The sequence below is a fragment of the Camelus ferus genome, chromosome 22 (genome assembly GCF_009834535.1).
Source record: "Camelus ferus isolate YT-003-E chromosome 22, BCGSAC_Cfer_1.0, whole genome shotgun sequence".
NCBI lineage: Eukaryota > Metazoa > Chordata > Mammalia > Artiodactyla > Camelidae > Camelus > Camelus ferus.
The window spans coordinates 10,255,872-10,282,600 of NC_045717.1; the positions used below are offsets into that span (position 1 = coordinate 10,255,872).

The 26,729-nt window shown below is 38.2% G+C and overlaps 1 protein-coding gene and 1 long non-coding RNA gene across 3 annotated transcripts in view; both read right to left on the reverse strand.

Moving 5' to 3' along the window:
• TENM2 (teneurin transmembrane protein 2) overlaps positions 1-26,729 on the reverse strand; it is an 892,554-nt gene that overhangs the window by 790,675 nt on the left and 75,150 nt on the right. The gene's annotated exons all lie outside the window — the stretch shown is intronic.
• Positions 1,063-16,644, reverse strand: LOC116658998. Its single transcript, XR_004314256.1, has 3 exons — positions 16,437-16,644; positions 5,228-5,229; positions 1,063-1,072 (listed from the first exon to the last, which is right to left on the reverse strand). It is a non-coding gene; the product is annotated as an uncharacterized LOC116658998 (long non-coding RNA).

Here is a 26,729-nt window from a genome sequence, read left to right on the forward strand (position 1 = left end):
CTAATCAAGACTAATTCTAGTCTATTTTACTCTACTGATTAACCAGATCTGACATTACATTTTGGAGGTGTTCACTGGTATCACCAGTGAAAGAATTCCATGCTGTCCACAGGTATTTCTATACATTCCATGGTGAAAATGCAGGAATTTTATTTTCTGATGGTAGAGAGAAATGAAACTAAAACAAAGTACTTATATCATAATGAAAGCATAGAATTTATACTTTTTTTTTAAAATAGGGGAATGAAATTAATATCAGTTGCAAGGTTCTACCCCACCTCCACTCAATTCTTCTTTAATACTTGCCTTGTGACCTCATCTTCTACCTTAAAAAAACACTAAGGACAGTAGAGGGATTAGAAAACTACTAGAAAATTCTGCTATGATAGATCATCACCAAGTGTTTGAGATTCCATCAAGGATCACTTATGTATCCGACATTTCCCTTAGAGTCAATAAGCTAAAAAACCTTGAATAATAAAAATGGCATAAGCACTTTTAATATACTAACATAATTTTACTTAAAATATCTTCACTGTATAAAGGAATTATATTCTTCTTATTCAACAAATCAGAAAAACAGAACAACACACAAAACCATCTATAATCCTATTGTGTGTGCACGCCACTGTTCATATTTTTTGAGCACAAGCTTCTAGTCTGCTTTCTATGTGAGTTTATCTTTTTTTTAAGCTTAATTGGTTCTATAATGTGCATGCCAATTTTTAGACTGCTTATTAACTTAACAATAGATGGGTGAACACTTCCCTATGTTATTAAAATTTCACAATTACTTTTAAAATTGCCCCTTCAGGATATGGAAGTGTCGTGGACTGTTTTTGCTACTTTTCAGTAAGTTTATCCACTTTGTTCAGTTTCGATATTCATTTTCTTGAGCCCCGAAAGCTGAGAGAAAACAAATTTCCATCTTAATTTGGATACACCTCTTTTCACCACACACCACTGTTAGCTACTCCTTATAATAAGAACGCATTTTTTTAAAAAATAGAATGGATGTAGCTGCTTATTGTTACTACTTAATCCTTTCCAAATGACGTCTCTGAAGCTCTTCCTACGTAGGCAGAGGACTTGAGTTCATTTTGGCAACTAGCGTGACCATTAAGATGGGCTCCCAAATGATTTTTGGGTAAAGTTGGCTTTTAAGTTTTATGTAGTGGGATTACTTCATTACAATAAGTGATAGCACACCCTATGAAATAACTATATATATATGCTTGTGTGTTTTTAATTATGTATACATTAGATTTTGGGGAAAATACACAGAAAGCCTACAGGTGTAAAATACTATTTCTTGGCTGGTACCTGGCCTCAAAAGTAAGTACTTCGGCACAACTCTAACATACTCGATAAGCTTGCTATTATTAACTAAAGACTGCATTTCAAGTACATTATGGCATCACTTGAAGTAATAGCAACTGAAATGTATCTACTTAATGGAATCGATCTTTCATAAAGACAGCGGTAAAGTATTATCAGAAGTCACTTATTGAACTTCATTCTCAATGATATAATAAAAAGTAGCATGTCAGGAATAAAAATGTCATTTGTCACCTGAATCTCGGGCACCTCAGAAAGGTTATCAAGAAGTAGGGGCATTCCTTAAGAAATACAGGGAAGGTAAGGAATACTCATCTACTGAAGCTTCTTGTCAAAAGAGCCCAAGTTCATTCACACTTAGACTCAAACACTGAAGTCACATGTATACATAGAGGTACATTCTTGAGAAGAAGCAATATTTATTGCATTTCTTTTTCCAAGTAAACTCCTTAACGCTTCCACTCCCAAGATTCCTCATGATTTTGAGAGGTGAAAAGATTTAAGAGATTATACTTTGGTGGAGAATAATTTATTTTCTCTATTGTGTTTCTCTAGTTTTTTTTTTTTTCTTCCTACGTGCTTGGTTTTCAAGATAAATTTGTTTGATTTGATGTCTTTAAGTATAACAAGAAATCACAATGGGCCACAATGGAATTAAGAGGATGCAATGAAGTATAGGGGTTTCTCCAGAAAAACAAAATGAGGGTTTGGTTATGTCTGATTCTCTGTATGAATTTCTGAATACTGAAATAATCAGAATGTAAACAGACCTCTGTTCACTTTTTGTACCTCAGTATTAAATGGGGATGGGTTTTCTCTCCAGGGGAAAGGTCCCTTTAAGTGAAATTTGAAAGTAAATGGCGTGTGGATCAATATCTGCATCTTATGCTTTTGTTTGTTCTTCAAATGATTTTATTTCATTACATATAATCAAGTCAAATATTAAGGGAGTTCACAACTTAAAAAAAACCCAACTATTGATTTCTGTCTTTATTTTGAAAGCTAGAAGATCTGGAAAAATCAGATGCTGATATCAAGGTGACAACAACCAAACAGAGCAAGGCATGTCTCCGTTAACCTGACACATACCTAGTGCTCTGCAGTTCCCACCACTTGCAAAAAACATGCACGTGGATCTCTAACCACCACACACCCAGTCCTGTATATCCCCTACCTGGCTCCTACCAGCATTTGAATTTGAGACCACTATTTTCAAGTACCCTGTCTCTCCACAAACCAATCACTGCCAACCATCACTGTAATAGTAATTCTCCAACACAAGGACAATAATCCTAGGGAAGAAGATGACCTTGAACGTCTCCGAAGCAATGGCAAAGCACATGGTATATTTCAAATGTGTATAGAATGAACCTATCCTCATTTCTTTTGTTTGCTTATTTGCATTCAGTGTTTATCAAATGAATTGCTGGTGTATGTTTTCCTTGAATGTTTAATTAATACTGTAAACAAACACCATATTTTTAAAAAATAAATTATTAATCAAGAATTACATTTACCCTGGCATCAGGAAAGGCTGCATTCTGTCCACTACCAAATGTCCATGGGGCTCAGGAGCCCAGCAATTAAACTGATAACTCCCATGACATATCTATAAGCTAAAATTGAAAAAAAAAAAAAAAAAACCCTAAAGTAGGTAGGTACTTTCAAACCTATAGGAACACTTCATTCCCCAGAGAGGCCATAGGATGCAGACAATGTTATAAAGAACCAGAATCAAATGAATTTACTTACAAAACAGAAAGAGATTTACAGAAATAGAAAATAACCTTAAGGTTACCAAAGGAGAAAGGTAGGGTGGAGCGATAAATTAGGAATTTATGGTTAGCAGGTACAAACTACTGTACATAAAATAGATAAACAGCAAGGTCCTACTGTATAGCACAGGGAACTACATTCAGTATCTTGTAATAATCCATAATAAAAATAATATATATGTATAACTGAATCACTCTGCTGTACACCAGAAACTAATACAACATTGTCAATCAATTATACTTCACTTAAAAAAAAATTAGAATGAGAAGTGTCTAGATTCCAATCTTGCTTCAGTACTTACAGTGTGATCTTAAATAAGACATTCTTCTTGTATGAGAGTCAGTTTCGTCATCTGTAAAATACTTTTTTGTTCACAGAATTTTGTGAGGAAGAGCCGTGCTCATTATAATCTAAAACATTTCATGAACTATAAATCACGGAACAATACTGATGGTAACACTCTTAAAAATCCAACTGATAAAGCAAGGATGGTGATTTCCTGCTGAAACGCATTCACATTTTATATTTCAAGGATTTGACCCAGCCCTGAAATTTTCAATCACTTCTACTTCAGCATATGCAACTAAGCATGCAACTGCAAAAAATAACTGAGCTCTTTAAGTCCATCGATAATACTTAATTCCATGAATATTCATGCAGAGAATAATGCAATTTCCACAGGCTGCCTAATGTCAGGCTGTAAAGAGGGAGAAGCAGATTCTGATTTGGAAACTAAAGCAAACCCATCATTAAACATCCTGGATGAGAAGTGACAAGGTGAATTACTACACACTCTGAGCAAACTTTACAAGTAAGTTTAATTAAACAAGTCTGTTCGTTTTTTGCAACCTCATTTAGACACATTTATTTAGGTGTAGCATTTCTATCGAGAGACTTGGGAGCTACTATCTTGGACTCAATTACTAAAGAAACTCTCAGCACGATCTCAGACTTCTAAAAAGGGTCCTATTTGTATCCTGTGTATTCTGGTATTCTTCTCTGGTTGAAATTAAAATGGAAAGTTTTAACAGCATATGATAAACAACACTTTAAGTTTAAAGACATGAAAAGGCTTTGTGCTTGGGTTTCTAAAATCCTGGGTTACCTAGGTGAATCCATGACGTTATCTTTGCCTCAACAGATAATGCTATGAAATGGGAAGACCTGTGTTAGTTCCCCTTTTGGACTGATTGCCAGCACTGATTTAGTATTTTGTTGAATGCACTGTATCTAAGGCAAAGGTTTGCAGGGTTTACCTCCTGGGATTACAGAGTGAGGCTGAGTTAGGAAAAGAGGAGCAACTCTCATGGAGCTTTGCTGAGAGCATCCTGTAAGCACCAGCAGGTGTCTCTGAAGTCGTCACTTGCTTGATTTAAAATACAGCAGAATAGCCTGGCATTACCCAGATTACTTTTATATAAAATATACAAGATTCTCCCAGGACAGGATCATATAATGTGACTGCCTGTTCAAGAAATGGAAAACTGTTCAACAATTACCTCATTTAGTCCTCACAGCAAGCCAAAGGGATGGCACAAGATGCCTATTTGTACCAAACGAGGAAATAAGGGAACACAAAGACTATCTACCTTGACCATGGGCCCACAGCTAATTAGCAGCAGAACTGGGGTTTGGGCCCAGAGGCAGGTAACCCCAAAGCCTGTGCTCATCCCGCCATCGCGTTCGGAAACCGTGCATGATGTCTAGACGCAACAAGCACAGGGGCCGCCAAAAGCAGAAACAACCCAAGTGGCGACCAACAGTGAGTGCATAAACAAACACGGTACATCCATGTGATGGAATGTTATTTGTCAGTAACAAGGAATGACCTATGGATACATTCTGTAGCACGGGGCGAATGTTGAGAAGAAGACGCTAAATGAAAGAAGCAAGTCACAAAGACCATGTATTGCACGATTCCATTTAGATGCAATGTCGAGAACAGGCAGTTAGAGGACAAGACACACTGACGGCTGGACAGGGCTGGTGGTTCGGGGGAAGGGGAGGGGGGAGAACGGGGAGCGACTGCTAAAGGGTTTCTTTGGGGAGTCCTAACAACATTCTAAAATTCATTATGCTGATCCTTGTGCAACTCTGTGACTATCCTAGAAACCGCTGGATTGTCTACTTCCCGTGGCTGAATGTATGCTATGTAAATTATACCACAATAACACTGTTAAGGAAAAAAAGAGTCACAGGAGAAACTTGGAGAAGCAAGAGCCAACCCTAAAGGGCACCAAGAAGTAACTGGAGATAACCAACACCCAGAGAGAGGGACGTTACAGATTTCAACGGTCAGCAGCCCTGGGTTTACTGTCCCTGGAGAATGTGGTGAATGATAGGTTCATGCCAGAGCAATTGTGGCAAACTTCCTAGGGAGTCACGGGCAGCCTTGCTGACAAAAATGGTTGAAAGGGCTTCCTTCAAAGGCTTCTCTCTCGTGAAGGGGCTAGAGCAGAGCTTGATCGTTTTCACTCGCTTGAACTCACCTCGCTTGAGACCCAAGGGATTGTCAATCATAATATTTGCCTGCAGGAATCCTGCCTTCACCGTCATGATAGTGTCTTCTGATCTCACCCTAGGCTGATGGATAGTCAGTCATTTCATATATCCCCCGATCACCGTCATGAGTTCTTTCTCAGGGAAATGTACCAGGAGATTCTCTGGTTTCAGACCTTTCATCCGCCCTCCTGCCTCTCAAACCCTGCAATGCCTCTCTCTGCTTCTCCCTGTCTCCTACCCATCTTCAAGTTTAATGACTTTCTCTTGGCCGGGAGACAAGAGGAGAGGCACAGATGGCAGATTTCGAGATTTAAATTGGCTTAGAATTTAGGTGCCATTTCCTTCATGAAAGGTAAAGGATGGAAATCATTTCACAATTCTCCATGAAACCATTATTTTTAAAGAGAGGGGAACTGTTGGTGAGGGCATCACATTTCATGTTTTAATACATGCAGCTGTTTTCACACATTTCCCTTAAAAATGAAAAGAAAAAACCCTTGGGTGATAAGAAAATGATTTTTTTCTTTAATAGTAACAGTATCACGCTACAAAGAACCTCAGCCAAGGATGGAAGGAGGTTAGTAATCATGTCTATCCTAATTTCAAAGTCACCACCAACTTTCTGGGTTATTCCCTCATGGAAGTTTGTACATCTTTATAATGCCTTCAGAATAATTTATCACATAGTAAAGATTTTAAAAAATCATTATCCTTTTGATCTAAAAATCCTTATACTTCAACTTTAATATGTTCTTTCTGAAGAAGTTGCCACGTATATTTTCGTCCTTGGAGAAATCAGCAGCAGAGCACTCAAGCAAGGTTTTAGGGTCTTCCAATCCTATTTTCAAAACATTTCATAAAGGTTTTTTGTTGTGTCTGTCTAGCATGACACATACTTCTGGGTGCAAAATGTGAAGACCTTTGAAACATTAAGACAAAACCTAAGTTGGTGAGACCGTGAGAGGGGAGAGCCAGACATTGAAACTAATGGTTTAAAGTTAGTTTAATATTTTGAATTACTTCTTGCCTATGGCAAATATGCTAGCACAGCACAAGGAGGCTATGGACAACATTGATTTGTGTTTTTGTCTTTAGGCGACTTCAAACTGTTATTTTTTTTTTTTTACTACCAAAACGCCAAGGGTAGCAGACTTTTCAGTTTAGTTCGGCGTTCCCAGGGAGCATCTTTGTGAAGGCAACCGCACACGAACTAAATATTGTAGTGTTATTCTCTCAATATCAGGGGTATTTTATTCCAAAGCAACTTTGTTTATTAACCAAAACTAAAACTAAAACACACACACACACGCATGCCTGTGCACACAAACACACACTGTGTAGGCTGAGAAATCTTTGAGGAAAGGAATGAGAACCATAACTAAATCCAGTCTCCCTTGTTCCTGTAATGCATTCATGTCAAATCCACCAAAAGGTGCACAGTTTGGGGCTTTTAGGTGTTAGCTTTAAGGAAATGTTCCTTTTGTCAGGCTCTGTGACTACAGAGAAAGACCAAAAGTAACACAAAGGGTCACCCTGCAGCCTGATCACACCGCAGCACCTGGGCATGGTCACCCAAGGGTGGATGAGGCAACAATGTCTCGGAGTTCTGATACTGCTGGCTCTGAAGAAGGCTCTATTATTTGAAAAAAAAATTCTATTAGAACAAAAGGCATTAAAAATAGTAATTTATTGAGTGTTTATTATGTGCGAGGAACTGTGGCGTGCCTTTGGCTTACGGTGGTGTCCCATGATGCACCCTGGAGAATTCCCTGACGGTGGGAGTTGGAGAAAGGAGAGAGTCTCTGCTTCAGCGAGAGGAAGGGATGGAGACAGAAATCTGCTCAGATGTCAGCATGTCATTCCGGCTAATGCTCACGGTGTGTGTGTCTTCACACACTTAAATCCATGCTTGATACACACTCCTGTTATTATGTTCTGTGTATTACTCTAAGCACTCAACTTTTATATCTACTTATCACAGGATAGGGCTGTGCTCACAAAACCATGCATTCTCTACTTTAGAGCCAGTTTAAGGGATTTTCCAGCGGTGATTGTGTCTATATATGATGATGATTTTACCTCTTGTTTGAGTACAGAACTAAGGAAAGATGAAACACTGATATAACACACTAGCTTATTTAACCATCGCGATGACCTTTTAGAATGAGTGTTAAGATTCTCTTCTGTGATTTTTCCAAAGACGAAAGAGAATCTCGGAAAGCTTAAGAGATTGGCTGACCACCCAACTTGCAAATTGAGAGAGGTGGGATTCTAACTCAGGTTTGTCTTACTCTAAAACCTAGGCTTGAACTGCTTCTTTTATTTAAGAAAAAAAAAAGGTACTGCCAATTGTATTATTTTAAAGGGATTACTGAAAAGCTTTAAAAAATGACATGGTCTATTAAAGAAAATTTAAAAAGAAAGGAGGGAGCCATTATTAATAATAATTATAATAACAAAATAATTATTATTAATTATTCATTTGCTGGAGAGGGAGGGAGGGAGATTTCTGTTTTTCTCCATCTTACATTGTCTTCCACCACTAGGGAAATGATAAAAATCAGCTGAATTTACAACTAAAAATAGTCAAAACTAATTAATTAACTTACCGACTACAACAAAAACTAATTTGTCAGTGAGTTTTATGCCATTTGCCAAAATTCGGAGTACCAGTGTTCTGGTAGGAAAATGCACTCCCACATCTAAACTTGGAAAGTCGAGGTCTTCTTAGGAAAAAAAAAAAAGATTTGTGACTTAGTTCTAAATGGATCATGAAAGCCCACTGATCATTTCAAATCGGGTATAACTTTGAGTAACTACATAACTACAGAACAGAGGGCAGTGGCTTTGATGAAAATTCTCTGATTAAGCTTGCAGAGAAGCTACATTTTTCAGTTAAGCCTTTTAGCCTTTTATTCAGAATATTATATACTCCCTCCTTTTTAAAAATTAAAGACGTCTTGTTTTATAATAATGCCCCAAATGCTGTATAAATTATGAGACTCTTACCAACTGTCCAGGCTTCTCAGCAAACATAACTCTTAAGAGTTCTAATTTGAGACATTCCAAGCATCTGCCCCTCTCTCTAAGCATCCTTGGTCTAGATCAAGGTCCTTTTGGACAGAATATGATGAAAACTATCATTTAGCATCACTCCTTTAAGTTGAAAGCCACAAAACACACACAGCAAGGGTCACGGTTAAGTCATCGACTATATATAAGGCATTGGTGCAGGAAATACAAGGTCTTCACAGATGTAAGGATGTAATGCCTGCTCTCGGCTTCCACTTCCTTCCCACCCTCCTCTCCATTAGCCATTTTAAAAAATCAAGCGTCAGCAACTGCCTCACTTCAGAATGCTCCATCAAATGCCATCAATGTCAAACCCAAAGGCCTCTTCTCATTCTTCTTCCTAATTAGACGCTTCTGCATCGTTGACCTTGCTCTTCTTGGTAATCTCTGCTTCCGGGAGGAGGAAAGATTGGCCCCTCTTTTCTCAGTATCCTTTCTCCACCAACTTTGCTGATTCCTCTTGCTTTGGATCGCCCTCAAAAAAGCAGCATTTCTAGGACCCTGTCCTTGGTTCTGATCACTGTGCATCCCCTGTCCCAGACATCCCACCCCTGAGGTAGCCCCACTTCAGTCCCATGGGTGAGTTTCCTGATCTCTGTTCCCAAGTTGCCATTCTGCCTTATTTTCACTAATGCATTTCTGAGTGCCTATTTAATATCTTCATACTAAGTCCAAGAAAATCCATATTCTCCAAACCTGAACTTCTTGTTTCCCTGCCAGATGGTCTCCTCTTCCTTACCTCTTTCCCATTTACTGCCTTTCTTCTAACCTCATCATCCTTGCTGTAATCCTCAGAATCACTCTTGAACCCTCCTTCTCCCTGTGAACCCATCTCCGTCCTCTCTAGTCAGTTGCCAGCCACTGTCAAGTTGCCTGTGAAACCCCCCTTCCCCGCATTCTTTCCCATCGCTCTCACTGCCTCACAAAGGACCATGATGGACTCTTCGCTGTCTAATTCCTCCTTCTGGTCCAAGCCCTCCCTCTCCAAATACAGATCGCACATTTAGAGTAACTTTTCTAAAATTCAAATCTCATCAAGTCACTCCTTTGTTAATAACCTTCAGCCACCCTCGCTTACTTATACAGCAAAGTCAAAGTATTCTGCCATGCAATTCTAAGTTTTCCAAACGTTGTCCCAGAGTGAACTTTCCAGTTTCCTCTTGTTCACTTCCACTTTCTCCCCCACCCCTGAGAGATGGCTCTTTTCTCTATTATGAGATTGTTCTTTATTTCCCCAACTTTAACAACATAGTCACAGCTGTGGATTCTGCAGTATCTTCAGTTCAAGATGTCATCAACTCCCTTTCTGTTCTTCATGTAGCTTCAAAGTCCAGCCCAAATATTAACTTCTTAGTGAAACCTCTAATTGTGGGAAAATAGGTATTCTTGCCTTTATTAGATAGGAGGTATTGCATGAAGCCCATTTCAACATTTTACTCATTTACTTTTCACAGCAAATCCATGGGTAGATTCTTCCATTTTACCAATGAAAATACTCAGGCTCAGAGAGATGAAGTCATTTTCCCCATCCCAAAGGGTAGGAAGTGGCAAATCTGAGCTTTAAACCCAGACAATCTCATTTCAAAGAAATGTGCTTAATGACTGCACTATTGTACCTCGTGTTACCATTTAGGTCTCTTTCTTCCTGCTAGGATGTGACTTACTTGAGGGCAGGAATTATGTGAAATTTATCTTTGTGTTTCCAGCTCCCAGCATGTAGTAGATATTCAATAAATGTTTGATGACTTGTGTTCTGAAGGAGGGATACTGCAGTGTTCTGTAGTTCAAGGCCTTCTGCACTGCAGACTATGACTTGGCTTCTTGCATATTTTGTTCACAGCCCACATCTCTCGCTCTGCTTCTCATCCTGGCTCATTGTTGGCTTCAAACCCTTCCCAGCCTCTTTTTATCTCAAACTCTCTGAATTTGGGATGGTTGCATCTCCGTATTTACGACATTAGACTCCTTAACTAATATGTAACTCCCTTTCCTTAAAGAACAGAATGAAAGCACAAATGAAATCAGCTTTTAGAATCCCTTTTTGATATACAAGGCAGACCTCCCACTTACGACAGGTGCCCAGAAAAAGGGGATGGCCACGCTAAGTGGAGATGGTCTAATCCCCATCACCTTGGCTGGAGGATCAATCCAAGAGCAAGGATTTACATTTCTGCCCAAGGATCTGATAGCGAAGGGTTAAGAAGGAGACGCCAGAAATCATGCTGAGTCACTACCATATGATAAATCCATAAACTTTAAAAGCAGTCTAAATTGATTAAATATGGCCACAAAGAAAATTATTTTAAAATCGATAGTAAAAAAAAAAGAATCTGTACTATGCATGGGGTGTTTACCACGTGTCAGACTCTATGCTAACAGCTTGACAGATTTCATTTGATAATCATGAGCATAAAAGAACAAAAAAGAGGTACAAGCATTATTCCCATTTTACAGAAGAGGACACAAGGGTTTTGAGAGCTTAGTGGTAAATTGGCAAGGTCAGATGGCTGATAAAGGACAGAGCTAGGATTCAAAGTTGCCTATCTGACTCCAAGATCCATGCATTTAATAGCCATGCTACCCTGCCTCCGATGTGTTCATATCACAACCTACTGACACCTAATGAGATTAGTTCTGTTGTCCTCAGCCACACAGCTGGTTAGTTTTAGAGCCAGGGCAAGAACCCAGGTCTCTAGACTTTTTCTTTAAACCCTCCAGCCTCTCCCATGAATACATCATACCAATATTAACATGTAACATGGAGTTACATGCTCCTGCCCTGTCTTCAGTATAGCTGGGTTTTTTAAAACAGAAATAAATTGAAAGCTGAACAAAGGTCACGGTCAGGGATATCAGCAGAGTCTTCCTAGGGGAGATAGGGATAGAAATTACTTCTATTTTTAATGCATCATGCCCACTTGATAGACCCTCAAGAAAATGATCCTGAGTCCTGCTTTGGCACCCATTTTTGATATATATTCCAGGAAAGCAACAAAAGGTATGCAAAATCAGGCTGTTACTCTTATGTTTTCAAAATACAGTCATCCCTCTTTCTTAACCTACTATTTCAGCAGGAACAAATTTTGTACCTTTTATATAATAAACACACATTTTTTTTTCTCATATTACTTCTTGTACTCTAGCTCATTGGTTTCTTAACTCACCAGGTCAGTGCCTGTCCAAAATAAGCAGCACCAGATTCACATTAAACCATGGACACACATGCAGTCAAACTAAGTTCAATTCTTACTCAACAAACGTACCCAACAACAGACGACTGGATAAAGAAGTTGTGGTATATGTATACAACAGAATACTACTCAGCCATAAAAAAGAATAAAATAATGCCATTTGCAGCAACATGGATGGAACTGGAAATTGTTATTCTAAGTGAAATAAGCCCAAAAGAGAAATAAAAATACCATATGATATCACTTCTATGTGGAATCTAAAAAAAAAAAAAGACACAAATGAACTTATCTACAAAACAGAAACAGACTCAGACATAGGAAACAAACTTAACGGTTATCATAGGGGGGAAGGGGAGGGAAGGGATAAATTGGGAGTTTGAGATTTGCAGACACTAACTACTACATATAAAATAAACTGTATAGCAGAGGGAACTATTCTCAATATCTATAGCAACCTAGAATGAAAAAGAATATGAAACTGAATATATGTACATACATATGCATGGCTGAACTATTATGTGTATAGCAGAAATTGACACAACATTGTAAACTGACTATACTTCAGCTAAAAAAAAAATTAAAAAAAAACTTTCATGGGTTCGATACTTTGCTTTATAAAGTACAGTGTGATTTCACCAAGTGAATATTTCCTAATCTTTCATTCGAGTTTGATCCCTTTCTCTTTATCACTCAAAACACAAAGCCTTGCCTTCACCGTTCATCTTAAATCAATCTCAGCCATATCTCCAAATAGACATGCCACATTCTTGCTCCAACGGGAATCCTATTCTTCCTGGATTGTGCTCAAGTGGTGGCAGTTTCTCCTCCCTGTGCCTTCACACCACTGGGTCGGAAGACATGAAAGAGGGACATCTTGCTCCTTGTCACTGGTAGATCATGCTCCTTCAAGCTCTGTAAATATTCTCAGCCTTGAGTCTCTTGCCATCTGATTATAACTCACATGACCTCTCATCCACTGACACTGTATCTCTCTCCTGCCATCATTCTGCCTCCTTTCTGGATAATTTTGACTCCCAGCTCTCTGTCACTTACTAGGACTCCTCCTCACTACCCTGGTGGCGATTTCAGGACACACACAGGTGACGCTTCCAACACTTCCAGTTCTGTTGATGTGAACCACGCTTGCCATAGTTCTTGTGTTCTATGCAGCTTCAGCGACTCATGCTCATGGTCATACCTGTCAGTTTTGAGAACAACAACCCTTCTCTAATCTCCCCTTCATGTGGTCTACTTTCTCATTATCACTGCCTACTTTCATAGCTCATTCTGTCTCATGCCCTGACCCCATTAGTCTTTTGACGTCCATCGGCACCTCCACTCAGCTGATTTTATGACCATCTCTCACCCCATGATGCTCTCATTCTCATCCTTACTTAGCTTAACTTTCATGATGAATCATTATAATTGCTAGATTTACTCCGTGTACTCACTGACCCCTCTACTGCTTTATGGTGTTTGGTACTGGCTTGGTAAAACCACTGCCCTAAGTTAAATCAAACTCTTAACTCCTTTGTGTCTGCACATGCTATTAAAATGTGAACACACACACACACACACGTGTACAGGTACACACACATACACGTGCACACCCAACCATGGGGAGTGGTAAGTGGTACTGCCTTCATTTTCCTAGCAACTTCTTCTGACTTCTCTTCTCTCTTTAAAATTTAACACCTCCTCCTCCATCCTCCCTTTCAGCTGATGACAACAGTTCACACATCATTGCAAAAATGGAAGCAATCAGTAGAGAAATTCTACAAAACTCCATCACATATCCACTCACCAACCATAATCTGCCCTCTCTCTTTACCACAAATGAACTTCTCATGCTTTGCTACTTGTAAAAGAGATCCCCCATTCTTTCATTTATTATCAATTGACTTTTTCTTTTCTATTGGATTATTTTTACCCATCACACAACAGTTCTTTCTCATTTTTTTTTTAAAAAAAGAAAGCTCTCTTGACTCTCCTTCCTAGAGTTGCAGCAAAGCTCATGGAAATTGTTGTCTCTATTTGTGTCTTTAGTTCTTATCACCCTGTTTTGTACTAACACCACCATATTCAGTCTTTCATCGTTTCCCAATCTGAAATTTATTCCACCCACCTCAGTTTCAGGTGATGGAATTTACTGTTTCATTTGGGTCAAAAATCATACCTCCAGTTGCTCAGGCCAAAGTCTTGGCATCACCTTTTTCTCTTTTATGCCAATGTTTTCGGTCTCTTTTGAAGGATCCTCCTCCTCTATCCAACATACAAGGGCTCTCCAGAGTTTGCTCCTGGCCCCCTACTCCTCCCTCTCTGCCTTTCTGCTTGTGTGAGTTCATCTGGTTCCATGGGTATAGAGAGAGAGACCACTGTTATGCGGTACATTCTCCAATGGAGGTCTCCAGTTCAGACCTCTCCTCTAAGCTCCATTCTTAATAATTACACAGCTCTCCACATGACCCTTCTACTTGGGTCTCATGTTACTTAACAGTGCCCCAAACGGAGCTCTTTGTCAGCTCCCAAGTCCTAGCCTTTCCAAACAGTCCCCATCTTAGTAACTAGGAATCCATACAGTCACTTAAGTCAGCAGTCCTCGATGCTCTTCTTCACCAGCTCCTACCTTCAAACCATGTTCAGTATATTCTACTTCCAAAATGCATCTCAAGTCATCTACTCCTCTACCTTGAAGTTTACACCATTTCTTCTAAGTTCCAAAACAAATGGATAAATAAAATGCTAAAGAAGTCAAAGGAGTGGGAGTTCATACACAGTGAAAGGGAACAATATAGTTTCACTGAGGACTGGGCATATTAAAAACTTCTTTGACGATGTAAAGAAACGTGACGGATGGGTGGGTTTGGGGATAACAAAGGAAGCAAAGGGAACAGGACAAAGAAAGACACAGAGGAGGAAAGACTATGCTCTGGGGAAAAAAAAAAAAGTAGTCCAGTTGGGCAGGAGCTGAAAATATATTTAGAGGAGAAGTGGGAGCAAGGGCTAAAAACATAAAATTGGACTAAGTTGTGGAGGGCCTGAAATACCGCAAAGGGACAGATTAAGTTGATTTGTGTACTTCCTGCCTTCCCAGTGTGCCTTGTTTTTGTAACCATAAATGTGCATCAGCGGAAGTGGAAGACAGCCTGTATTCTGCTAATTGTTCTGCATTTCACTAGGGTCTTTTCCATTCTGAATGTACACGGGAATGCCTCAGAATATAGAATTTTTTCTGATCTTTTCTCCCCCCTATAACATCAATTATTAAGCAACACTCTATATTAGCAGAGCTATACGCTTATTATAACAGTAATTTCTTCCCCAGGATTATTTTCAGAGTATTTCTTTATGTACTGAGATATCTATCTTGCATGCAGTACTACCTATTTTGTACAAATACCAATAGCTGGAATACCACTGAGTTTATGATTACCAACCTCATTGAATCAAAGGCACCATAGATGGAGGAAGTTTTAAGAATATTTAATACATCATTTACTTGATTCTCTCTCCTCAAGGTGCCTTGCAGATTGTCTTAGCAGATGTGAATTCCCTTTCATCATGTGGAATGCAATTCTAGCCTTAGTTTGTTATAAATTAACAATCTGAAATAAAGTCCTGCATTCTGAACAACAGCTGAAATATTTAATAAGGAAAAAAAATGTCCTACCCTACTCAGAGCTAGCTTTTCTCTTTTGGTTAATGCAACCATTTAAAATGGCTTTCCAGCTTTCAAGCCTGATGGATTAAGTGTGTATATATGTATACATATGTATTTCTATTATACATATAGAGAGATACACATACTTCTATTCTAAAGAAAATAAATCATGTTTTTGAGAATGTAGCCAAATGATTTTTCACACCTGTAAATGAACATTTTAAACCAGCTGTATAAATAACAAAGCACAACAGAATGCAATCGAGAATCACTGCAGGCATTGCAAAATGTTAATACTAACTAAAAAATGAGAAGAATAATTTCAACATCTTCTCATCTGGAGAAGATGTATAAATCATAAAATAAGAAATACAAATAGACAACAAACACATGGATATAGTCACTCAGCCTTACTTGTATTCAAGTAATTCATAAAACCATTTTCGTCAATAAATAGGAAAAATTTTAAGATCGCTTTCAGTGACTTCTGAGCACAGGTGTGTGCACCAGGTTATCTGCACTCAGTGCTGGTGCAAAGGGAAAATTCCTTTAATGAAACTGAAAAGGACTGTCATTCTGCCTAACCATGTACGTTCTAAATATCCCAGGAATTTACAACAGGAAAAGAATTAGCAATGTGAACAGGAATTTAGCTGACAGGATTTTTGTTCATCATGCCATTCTTTATTGCTTCTAAAATAAAATAACTTAAATGTCCATTGAAAGAAAATGGAGGAGATGTCTTATGCTACAAAAGTACTATCAACCCCTTAACTATTGGGGAAAATATTTAAAGCCATGGGGAAAAGTTTATAATATATTTACTGGAAAAAAAGAAGGCTAGATAAGCTTTATAAATTATGCCAACTCTGTAAAAATATTTGTATTGCACATACATGTATACACACAAGCACATACACTGAACAAAGTATGCACCAAAATATTAACCATGGTTATTTCTGATGTCAAACTACACATGATTTTATTCTTCTTCAAGCTTCTCTGTGTGTGTGTGATACACGCATGTGTATTTTCCCACATTTTAGACATCCTTTGCAGAAGTATATAATTTACACATATGTATATTCATATACTTCTACATATATATCATATATTAACATATATTTATATATATCATATATATCTCACTTTAGACATCACAAGGAATTCAAAAAATTGGCCTTTTCTAGCAATTATTAGTACTGAAGTGAAAATCAGTAATATTACGATTCCATTTTGAGAGTCCAGACGGCTGAGACTCTTTAGAAAGAGAACAACTCTTTGTATCAAATCCTGCAGAACCTGGTACATATACTGACTCTAACCAAAAAAAAAATGACTGCAAGTACCAACATTTAATATTCATCTTAAAACATTAGAAAAAAGAACAAAATGTACTCCAAAAGTTAAAATGAAAGAATAATAAAGAATGAAATTAATAAAACAGAAAAAAAACTAGTATACATAATAAAGACAAATCAAAAGCTTAAAAGAAAAATAAATCTCTTTCAAGCTTGATTTTTAGAAAATGAGCAGTAAAAATATAAAGGATTTGGGATGAGAAGGGAAAGGTAACTATAGTTACTGAGGAACTTACATTACATGAGAATTTGACTTGCGAAGAGTAACAAGGATACAGAAACAGAGATAATCTTCAAGAAACTGGTCATCAACCCGCACGAGTCCTAGTCCATGTTCACCTACAACACTGAATGTTCCTTTAAAAGTAATATTATGTATCTGCTGTACATGAGAAAGTAACACAACATTGTAAATCAACTCTACGTCAATGAAAAAAATAAAAATACACTTCAAAATAATATTATGACCTGTCTTCCTTGTACACAGCAGTATTCAATGTTACTTTATTATTTAATTCCGTGATGAAACAGTTATAAGCACTGGAGTCCGGCTGCTGTAACACCGTGTCGCATGTGTGAGCATAATCACTTGCTCGGTAAGGAACATTTCCTGTACCCTATGAGCTTCAAACTAGATGCTTTCCAAATTTTAATGTTGTAATTACAAATATTCAGCATTCATGTGCTAGTCAAAGGTTAATTTTTCCTACGAAAATACTGAGAAGCAGGACTCTCTGCAGTCCAGAGATTGCTCGGGTCCTCCTACTTGGATGACAACATCTCTCTTGGGTATCACTGCTTTTTATTTTGTTACTTTCCTGTTCAAATATCTCTGTGTGGGCATGTGTTTCTGCGCTTTCATCAGATACTTCCTAAAACACAACCGTTCCTGCTCAGATAAAACTCTGACTAGTTAGTTCTCTAATTCTTCTTGGTCAGACCATAATTCCTTAGCCTGAAACTCAAAGCTCTTGGTCCTCTGTTCTTACACCTCTATTATCAAACATCTGCTGCTGTCCAAGCAAATCACCACGTTCCCATTAGCCTGACCGGAGTGGGAATTTGGGGGAAGACAATGTTCCTGAAAAGCCATCATCACCTTTGCACCATGTATTCATCTCCCAACCACCATACACACTGGTTGTCTTTCATTTGGAACAGCCATCATCTCGTTCCCACTTATAAAAACTCTCACCCTCACTTACCTAACCTAATTCAAACTCTCTCCTTAAAGCTGCCTCCTACTATACCAGTAGGCTGATGCATACAATGTTTATTTTCTTATTTCTCTACTGAGAAGAGGCAGGACTTTCTCTGTAAATGTACAGGGGTGTTTGCTATCCTCAATAAAGAGCAAAGTAAATATGTTTCATCTATCCACAAAAGAAGTAGAAGCTGACGCACGGAACTGAGAGAAGTAAACAGGAATTGTATCAAAACAGAGTAAGGTGTGATCAGTACAGAAAGCTCTGAACGATGAGAAAGCCAGTCGATGCAGCTGCCACAATATAACGGATTATCCAAACACTCCAAGGAGGGGCTGCAGCTTAGACTGCTTCTCCTGGGAAACAGAATGGCTGAAACAATAGTCACTGAACATTTTGTTAGCTATCTGTGTCACTGTAAAATTTTTGGATGCACTTGCAATATATACATTTCTGCATTTATGTAATCTATCCTATCTGTGTGTGGGAGTGTGTACATACACTAATGTATTACATGTGCCATAAAACGTACTCTAAAATAGAAATGTGAAGGATAAATGAAAAGAATAGTGCATTTAAATAAAAGCTTAAATTTTTTTTCCCCTGCAACCCAGTGAATCACGATGTTCAAATCCTATTTGGGAAACATGATCCCACCGATTTTAACAAGAGGGTAGAATGAATAAAGAAACAAGTTCACTGATGGGGTGATCGGGCTTTGCTGGATGCAGGCTGAGGGGGGTCATCTTGAGGGAAGAGATCAGGGTTCAGAAGGGTGGAAAGATATGGAAGAATGTATCTTATGCTGCAAATAAATCAGTCTCCCCACCAAATCAGGTATTATTTCTCTGACGACTCAAACTGGTTTAGGGTTCCCAAGAGGCAAGAGTTCTAATGAGGGAACTGAGAGAAAGTGGGCCTTTTACATGCGTTCTGATTTACACGGATGGAACAGCATACTCGGAAGAGTGGCTTGAAGCTTTCAAGGTGACCAACAGAGTTCAAGTTCCAAGAAGAATCAGCACAGTTCTCTCTACTCTCCTCCTAAAACTGTGCACTACAAAATGCCTACAGAACTCATTCTGGCATTTTCAGAAATAGCCTTATGTTACCATCTCCTTGGAACTTGATCAATTTTTATTTCCTGATGTCTGTCCCTCTCAATAAACTCCCTTCTCCCATCTCCCCTCCATGCATGCACAACACAGACACACAAATACAAAGAGACACACAATGGCTTTGTGCTAACACTGAGCATCCAGCAGCCACTCCTTAACTTTTCTCAGAAGTAAAATAAGGATCCTCCATATTGAAGTGTCTCCTCATCTGTGATTACCGAGCTCACGTTCTGACAATATTAAATAAAACACAACACACTTTTATTGGCATCATATAAGTATGTGTATTAAAATAGGCATATTTAACCAATGTGCATTATTTTCCAAATATCAATTTTCTTTTTCTATTAAAAAAAGATCAAAGATTCTTTTGGATTAGTGATAGTGCATTTCTTGCATAAAATGCACTATAAAGAAATACTTTCCGAACCTTCTCTTGTGCCTCGCTCTCACCATCGAAATCCATGACCCTTCTTTTTATGTTTAACGCAAGCAGAAATAGTCTTTCTGTTTCCATATTACTATAGAAATAGCAGTGTTGATCTTTTCTGTCCCCCTCAGGCCAGTATAAACCTCCACAAAGGGAGGTTCCAAAAAAAAAAAAAAAAAAAAAAAAAGCCAGCTCAAATATTTCAGTCCCTTCCATTAGTAAACATCCCTGTATTTCAATTATCTCGTCTCTTTCACACCTGTCCTTGGGGTACAGAGAGAACCGGGAGTAAACTGCGCGGCGAGTCAGAGCTGCGCCTGACAGCACGTGGGTATCCCGCTTCTCCACGTGTGGAGGAACAGCATCTCAGTCTGTGGAGCCCCGTTCCTGACCCCCTTGTTCCAGAGTCAGCGTTCCCCAACCCCGCTCCAAGTCCTCCTCTCGTGAGGTGCTGGAGGTCTTCATCTATCATTGCATTTTCCTCTTCTAGCCCCCAGCCGACTGTCTTCTGTTTCACTGTAACGGACTCCGTACATCACTTCCTTGCCTGATCAAAACTGAGCGTGATTAGCACAAAGTCTTTCTTCTCCTCTTTAAATGGCTTCATCCTGAAAAGCCCTGGAGTCTTCCTCAATCCGTTGAAGTAGCTAAAGTTTTCCAAGTGGGTTCACCCTTCATCTATTTCCTAAAAGTCCACCTAAATACTTTTACATTAAAGTGACTCAAATATGGATGCTAAAATGAAAGGCTCTGGCTCTAATTTTTCAGTACTTCAGGGTATCTCCTTCAGAAGACCCCACTTTCCATCCCCTGGTTTGCACCCATTATAATTAACTTTATTAATTTCCAAATGAAACTGATTTTCATTTGACGCAGTTTTATCAGAACCCCGTTAAACTATTTTAGAAACTTGGAAAAGCAAAATGGAACCCACTTAACGAATGAGTCAAACTCATAGAAAAAAAAGAAGCCACATCGCTATGCTAAACACATGTTAAATTAAGCTAAAACTGCTGGTTTCTAGCTTTCTTTCTACCATTTTTTGGATCACCGATTTCCCTAACGTTGGTACACAGGTCAAGGTTGGTAATTTAAATGGCTACAAAGGCTAGGGCAGTGAGAGGAGTGGCTGGAGGGAGCTCCAGTGAAGCAGACGACACGGGGTCGCCTGGAGCTGTGATGGTCACTGCTTCTCTCCCAGTGTGTCCAGAGGGAAACCTGGACAAGTATTACCAGGTCTTGTATATTGCAAAGGAGGCCAGAAATGAAAATACCTAATACGAAATCTCCCATTCTTAAAATGTCAGTTACTCATGTAAAATGTCTTAAGCACTGAACTGACCCAGTAAAGTAACTCACTGGCTGGATTCGTCACCTCTGCTGTGAATGACTATTCCGAGACTCACTTCCCTCTACCTCTGACTTCTTTAACATTCCTCAAACTGTTTAGGGAATCCTTGAAAAGACAATTTTCTAGGCAGTTCTTTAGCTAGTACTGAAGAATGCTCAACATTAAATCACCAGCAATGTTTTTACCTTTGCGTATAGACATAGAGACAGAATACATACACATTTGCAAATTCTGTTTTATTTACAAATCTGTTGTTTGAAATTTTCTCCTTCTACTTGCGTGTCCCACTTTCAGAATGGGTAACTGAAATGTCTCGTTGGCTCTCACACACACTTCTCAACCCTTCTTAGTCTGATTTAGGTTCTGAGCAATCCAATTGTCTGTAGAAAAGTTATTCTAGCAACTTCCTTACCTTTAACATATCATCTATGTCCTTAATACTTGATTACATCTCTCCCCCCTCCGTATTTAAATTTTATCTGATCCCTGACAAACGACAATTAAACTAAAAAGTGACCAAACAGTAAGCAAAAAAGTTAAGAATTTTCTGAGTCAAGAGGCTTCCAATCACGAACCGACAAAAACATCGTGCTCTCAGCAATTACTGCCTTTGCTCTTAAAGGAAGGGAGACTACAGACATCAGAAACTCAGCAGCTTAAAACCAAATGGTTATCCACCCAGCCCAATGTCTCCCCGAAGGCTTGGAGATTACACGTGTTAATAATCAGGCTGCCCTTGCCGAAAGTAAGGCTTAATGCTTCATTTTATTTATTGTATTTATTGAATGCAGCCATTGCTCAATAGCCCCTGGGAGCATTAACAAACATGAAAGAAACCACAAAGGAAAGAAAGAAATATATAAATAACGAAAAACCATGCCACTAAACTTTATAATCTGGAACATGCAGTCCTGGAAATCAGGTACATACTCTTAACTTCCTTCAGTTACTCTGTTCCACATTAAAGTTATGAAAGCATTGCTTAATTTGCCAAAAACCTGAATCTCTCAAGTCCTATATGGGTACTTTTGCAAAATACCAATCCTGTTGCTTCTTGCTCGTGTTTCCTGCCATGTGACAATGTGATATTCCTAAATTTGGCCTCTGCTTCTAGACTATTATCAGCTGTATTTTAACACTGTGATGATCATATATTTAAGACTCCTCGGAATAACATTCTGTAAGATAAGCTGTCCCTATGGCCTCCAGTATCTGGACTTCCAGGGAATTGCACCGGAGTTATTAAAATCAAATCATCCCTGCAGTTAGGAGTACACAAGACTAAGGACATGTGACATTTTGTTCATATGTCCTTCATTTTTTTTTCCATCCATGATAACTCATTTCAGATTCTTTTTGATCAATGTTACTCTTTCAAATTTGCAAGTATCAAAAAAAAAAAAAAGATAAAGTTTAGAAACACAACTTGAAATAACAGTCATCCAAAACAGATTAAAGTTTGGTTTTGTTCTTAAGGGTACGAGGCAATATTTACTTTAGCTTCCATGGAAGTTTTTTCCATAAAACTGGGCTGAAGAAGAAGTCATATCAACATTAAACGTACCAATATTACTGGATGGTTTTTGTAGCTACTTTTGCTTCTATTAAGAGCAAAATTTTGAGCTCTGCTATAACTGTCTGGTGCTTATAGTAAGTTTTTATATCTATTCCAGGAATTCTCTGTAATTTTTACATGTGGGATGCAGGTGAGGAAAGGAGTAGAGTGGATTATAAAACACAAAGTAAATTGAAGAATATAAGATATAAGAGTAATAGAGTGGGGCAGAGAAAGAAAGCCACTGGTAGGTCTTGGGTGTGTTTACTTATAGGGCACTCCATGCAAAATTTATTCAGGCACTGCCTTTTGAAGAGAACGAAGAAAGACTGAAGAGACTCACCTCCTAAGACAAACGAATGCAATACATTGGCAGTAACAATCTACAGACATTGTCCCTAGAAAGACTGAAGAGACTCTCCTCCTAAGACAAACGAATGCAATATGTTGGCAGTAACAATCTACAGACATTGTCCCTGGCACCAAGGGAAATCCTCCCTTCCCACTTGAGTTCATACCTCGTGTCTCTCTATTAACATGCGGCGAATACCTGGGTGTGCTCACATTCTCCCGAGGAGACAGGAACATGGCAGGACTTATCCAAGAGGACACACAATCTAACAGCCTCTGGGTTCCACAAATACACTTTATACAGATCCATTATATGCCGAGAGCCAGCTTGCTTTATAAATGCATTTTGTGAAATGTAATGGAATTAACCTAACATTGATAGTTTCAACCTCAAAGTACATTATGAGAATTATAAATTTCCCAATTGACAACAGATGAAAATGAACATTGTCCTTGTTTACTTTGGGTGGAAACAAACAGAGGAAGGGAAGGACACTTTCCTTCAAGCTTTATTCAAGGCCAGATTTAGTTTTCTGTAATTTCTAGCTCCCTACCCCATAGCCAAACTTTCTTTCTTTCTTTTTTTCCTTTGAGTTCTTTCTGGATTTCCAATAAAATATCTGAAAGTAGAATTTTGCTGGAGAAAAAAAAAACAAAACCCTCAAGGATATTTTTAACTCCCCAAGGTGAAGAAACTGCCTAAGGGAGTCAAAAGTACATAGACCAGATTTTTTACAGTGTGTGCTATTCTGCATTTTTAAGGAGGCAATTAGTTATTCTTGTGTATTAGTGACTGCCCCATTTTCTCCATAACTCAGGTGATAAAAAGGGCCTCGGAGAGGACATATTTCAAGTGGGACATTTATTACCCTAAAAAGGAATGATTCTAATTTAAAGTCACTGGGAAAGCCCTTTCTATCGACACAGTCAAATTTCACAGCTGCAAAAATCTGGCCTCACTGTTCATGCTCTGTCTCGTTGCCATTTCTAACTAAGCCATCGTTAGCTTCAAGAGTTCAAGGACCTGGTAAACTAACCTGAACGTGAGGCTGTTGTCTATTTAAAGAAATCCAAGCCAGTGCAATATTAATTTGGTGGCCATAGAGGGAGTGTAAGATGCAGAGCTGTGACTGGTGATAACACTGAAGTATCTGCACTGGGGAATGAAACAAAAGGAAGGAGAAATTCATCCGTGTGTTCAGAGTGACGCAACTTTCAAGTTACCGGCTCCTAGGAGGTCATTTTTGTCATGGCAGCAAGTACAAAGGACTGTTGGCAGTCGGGGATTTTTATTACATGTCTTTGAAGGTTGGATACATGTTCTAGGCTACAGAAAGTGAAGCTGATGTTTGAGACCTGCCTTGGCTTTCCACCTCTGCTTATTAGCAAAATGACAATAGGAATTTTTTAAGAGCCATTTTAAATAAGCACTGTGAAAATCTGTATACCCCAAGACTTTGCCATAAAAATGAAATAAGAATATATACGATCCAAAGAAAAGATTCATTCTGTAGCCACGTATCCTTAAAATCTAAAATGGAACTGTGGCCTTTTTTCCCAAAGTATAGATTCTCGTTACTTCCTCTTCAAGAGAGGCATACCTAAAAGGTTATTGATTTGGTTCTGAAGGACAGAGTGTTTATTACGGAGGTAGCCGTGGCGGGGTACAAGTGTGAGAAATTAATGATGGCTTTGTGAGTGTCCATGCTGTGGTGTGGAACCAGTGGGGCAACTGTCAATCTATATGATAATACATTCCCAAACTTCATAAAATCAGTGATGTGAAAATGCATTGATTTTGTGTGTGTGTGAGCCAAACAGAATTTGTCAAAAAGAAAGAGCAAGAAGTTGACTGAAGTTAACGCCTCAGCCCGCAGAATAGCTCACACTTCACTTTTTACTTGGTTAAAGGGTTTATGATGTGGCGTGTAAAATTCCCGATTTTTATTTCTGGCCCCCTATGAGAACAGAACATGCATTATGCACGTCTTTTGAGGATATGCGAAATACTGAAAAGAAGTTTTAAAAAGAGAAAAGGAACCCATTCTCTCTGTACATTTTACAGTAACCATCTATCACCTAAGCTTGAACTCTGGCTTCAGAACTTCATGATCTGCCAGACGCAGGAATAAAAGAGCTGCTTAGTGATTCTAAGTCCATTTTCTATATGTGATTCTGACTGTGTTATTACTAGCATTATGGGGGGTGGGGATTGCAACACTGTATCTATTTCCTGTCAGGACACAGGGATTTGTATAGACACCCCCAAGGTGAAAACTGTTCAAATATAATATTTCACATAATAAACATCATAAAATAAATAAATATATAAAAATAAATTAAACTAAATAAAATTTTAATTTAATATTGAAAATAAGATGAATAAAATAAAATAAAAAATTAAAAAAATAAAAAAAGAGGCTACTGTTGGTCTACCAAATATAACTTTACTTATAAAATACTTTCATCCCTAACAGTTGTAGGTAAATTCTAGGCAAGCATTTTGGCTCCCTTTGCTTCACTGGAAACCTCCCCTTACAGCTGAGTTTTTAAGATGCATATAACTTTAAAAAGAGAGAGGTAAAAATTCTATAGGTATGTACAAGTAATCCATTATAGGTGGATCCCATGAGACCAGTGGGTATACCAACCAGGGAACATTTGCTAAAATACCTTGTTTAAAATGTGCCAAATGTTCTTGGATTACAAGTGATTTTATTTACTAGGTAATCAAACTGCCTCCATTTAAATAGTCTGACACACACGGAAGTTGAAAACGTACCTCAGTAAATGGGTTCAATGTATGCCTTTATGAAAACTTCTAAAAGTAATTTCCTATCAAACAAGCACCTTTAGCGTGTTGAATATGCCAAGTGTCAGAATTTTGTTAAAATTCAAAAGGAGTCAAGTGCAGATTTTTCCTTGAGAGTACACCTTCATTAGCTACATGAACAGAGGCAGCAGTAAGACACATCCCCTTGTCCCCACTGCAGAATAGATTATTTCAGAATTAAACATACATTTAAATGCAACATAGTGACATCTTTTTGAATATACGCGACTTACCCAGGAAACGATATATGTTCAACATGGTTTTGAGATTAAATGATATTTAGCTACGTTTCTGCATTCACAACAAGCTGTCTGCCTGTAAATTTCTTTTTCTTTCTTTCTTTCTTTTTTTTTTTTAATGCAAGAAAACACTTAAAGCTGCTCTAGTCAAGGTTTAAAACATTTTATGGAAACATTCTTAACTGATCTATTTGTAAACATTTTAATGGGAATTTTTTTAGCCAACACACAAGATAGTCATAACAAACCACACAGCATTTGATGTTTCCTTCATAAATCAACTGTACCGAATGCAATTTATCTTTTAAAAAATGTTTTGGACGAAACAGAGTTCTGAGTCGCTAAGAAATCCACAAAATAAGCACCTTATCTCTTTAATGACTTGCTTGGGCTTCCCTATATTCACTGCTTAATGATCGGAAGCATTTAATTTTCAAAGTTTCCTTAAAACCCATCTCGAAAGCTGATGGATAAGGAGGAGTGATTTGCGAGAGAAGATGTGGGGAGACATTAACCTAAATAGGGACCAAGGAGAAAAGTAAGCATAGGAGAATTTTTTTTTTTGAAGACAAGTCCCTTCCTATTTGTCATTATTAAACTCCAGAGCATCTGTTCCAAGTCTGATCTTCAATACGGATATGAGGCATTGCCGCCTGGAAATGAAAGTCTAAGATAAGCTAGGATTCTTAAGAGATCTTCAAGGGAAAAAATAAGCCAGGTTACCATTTCCTGGGAAGAGGAAATCA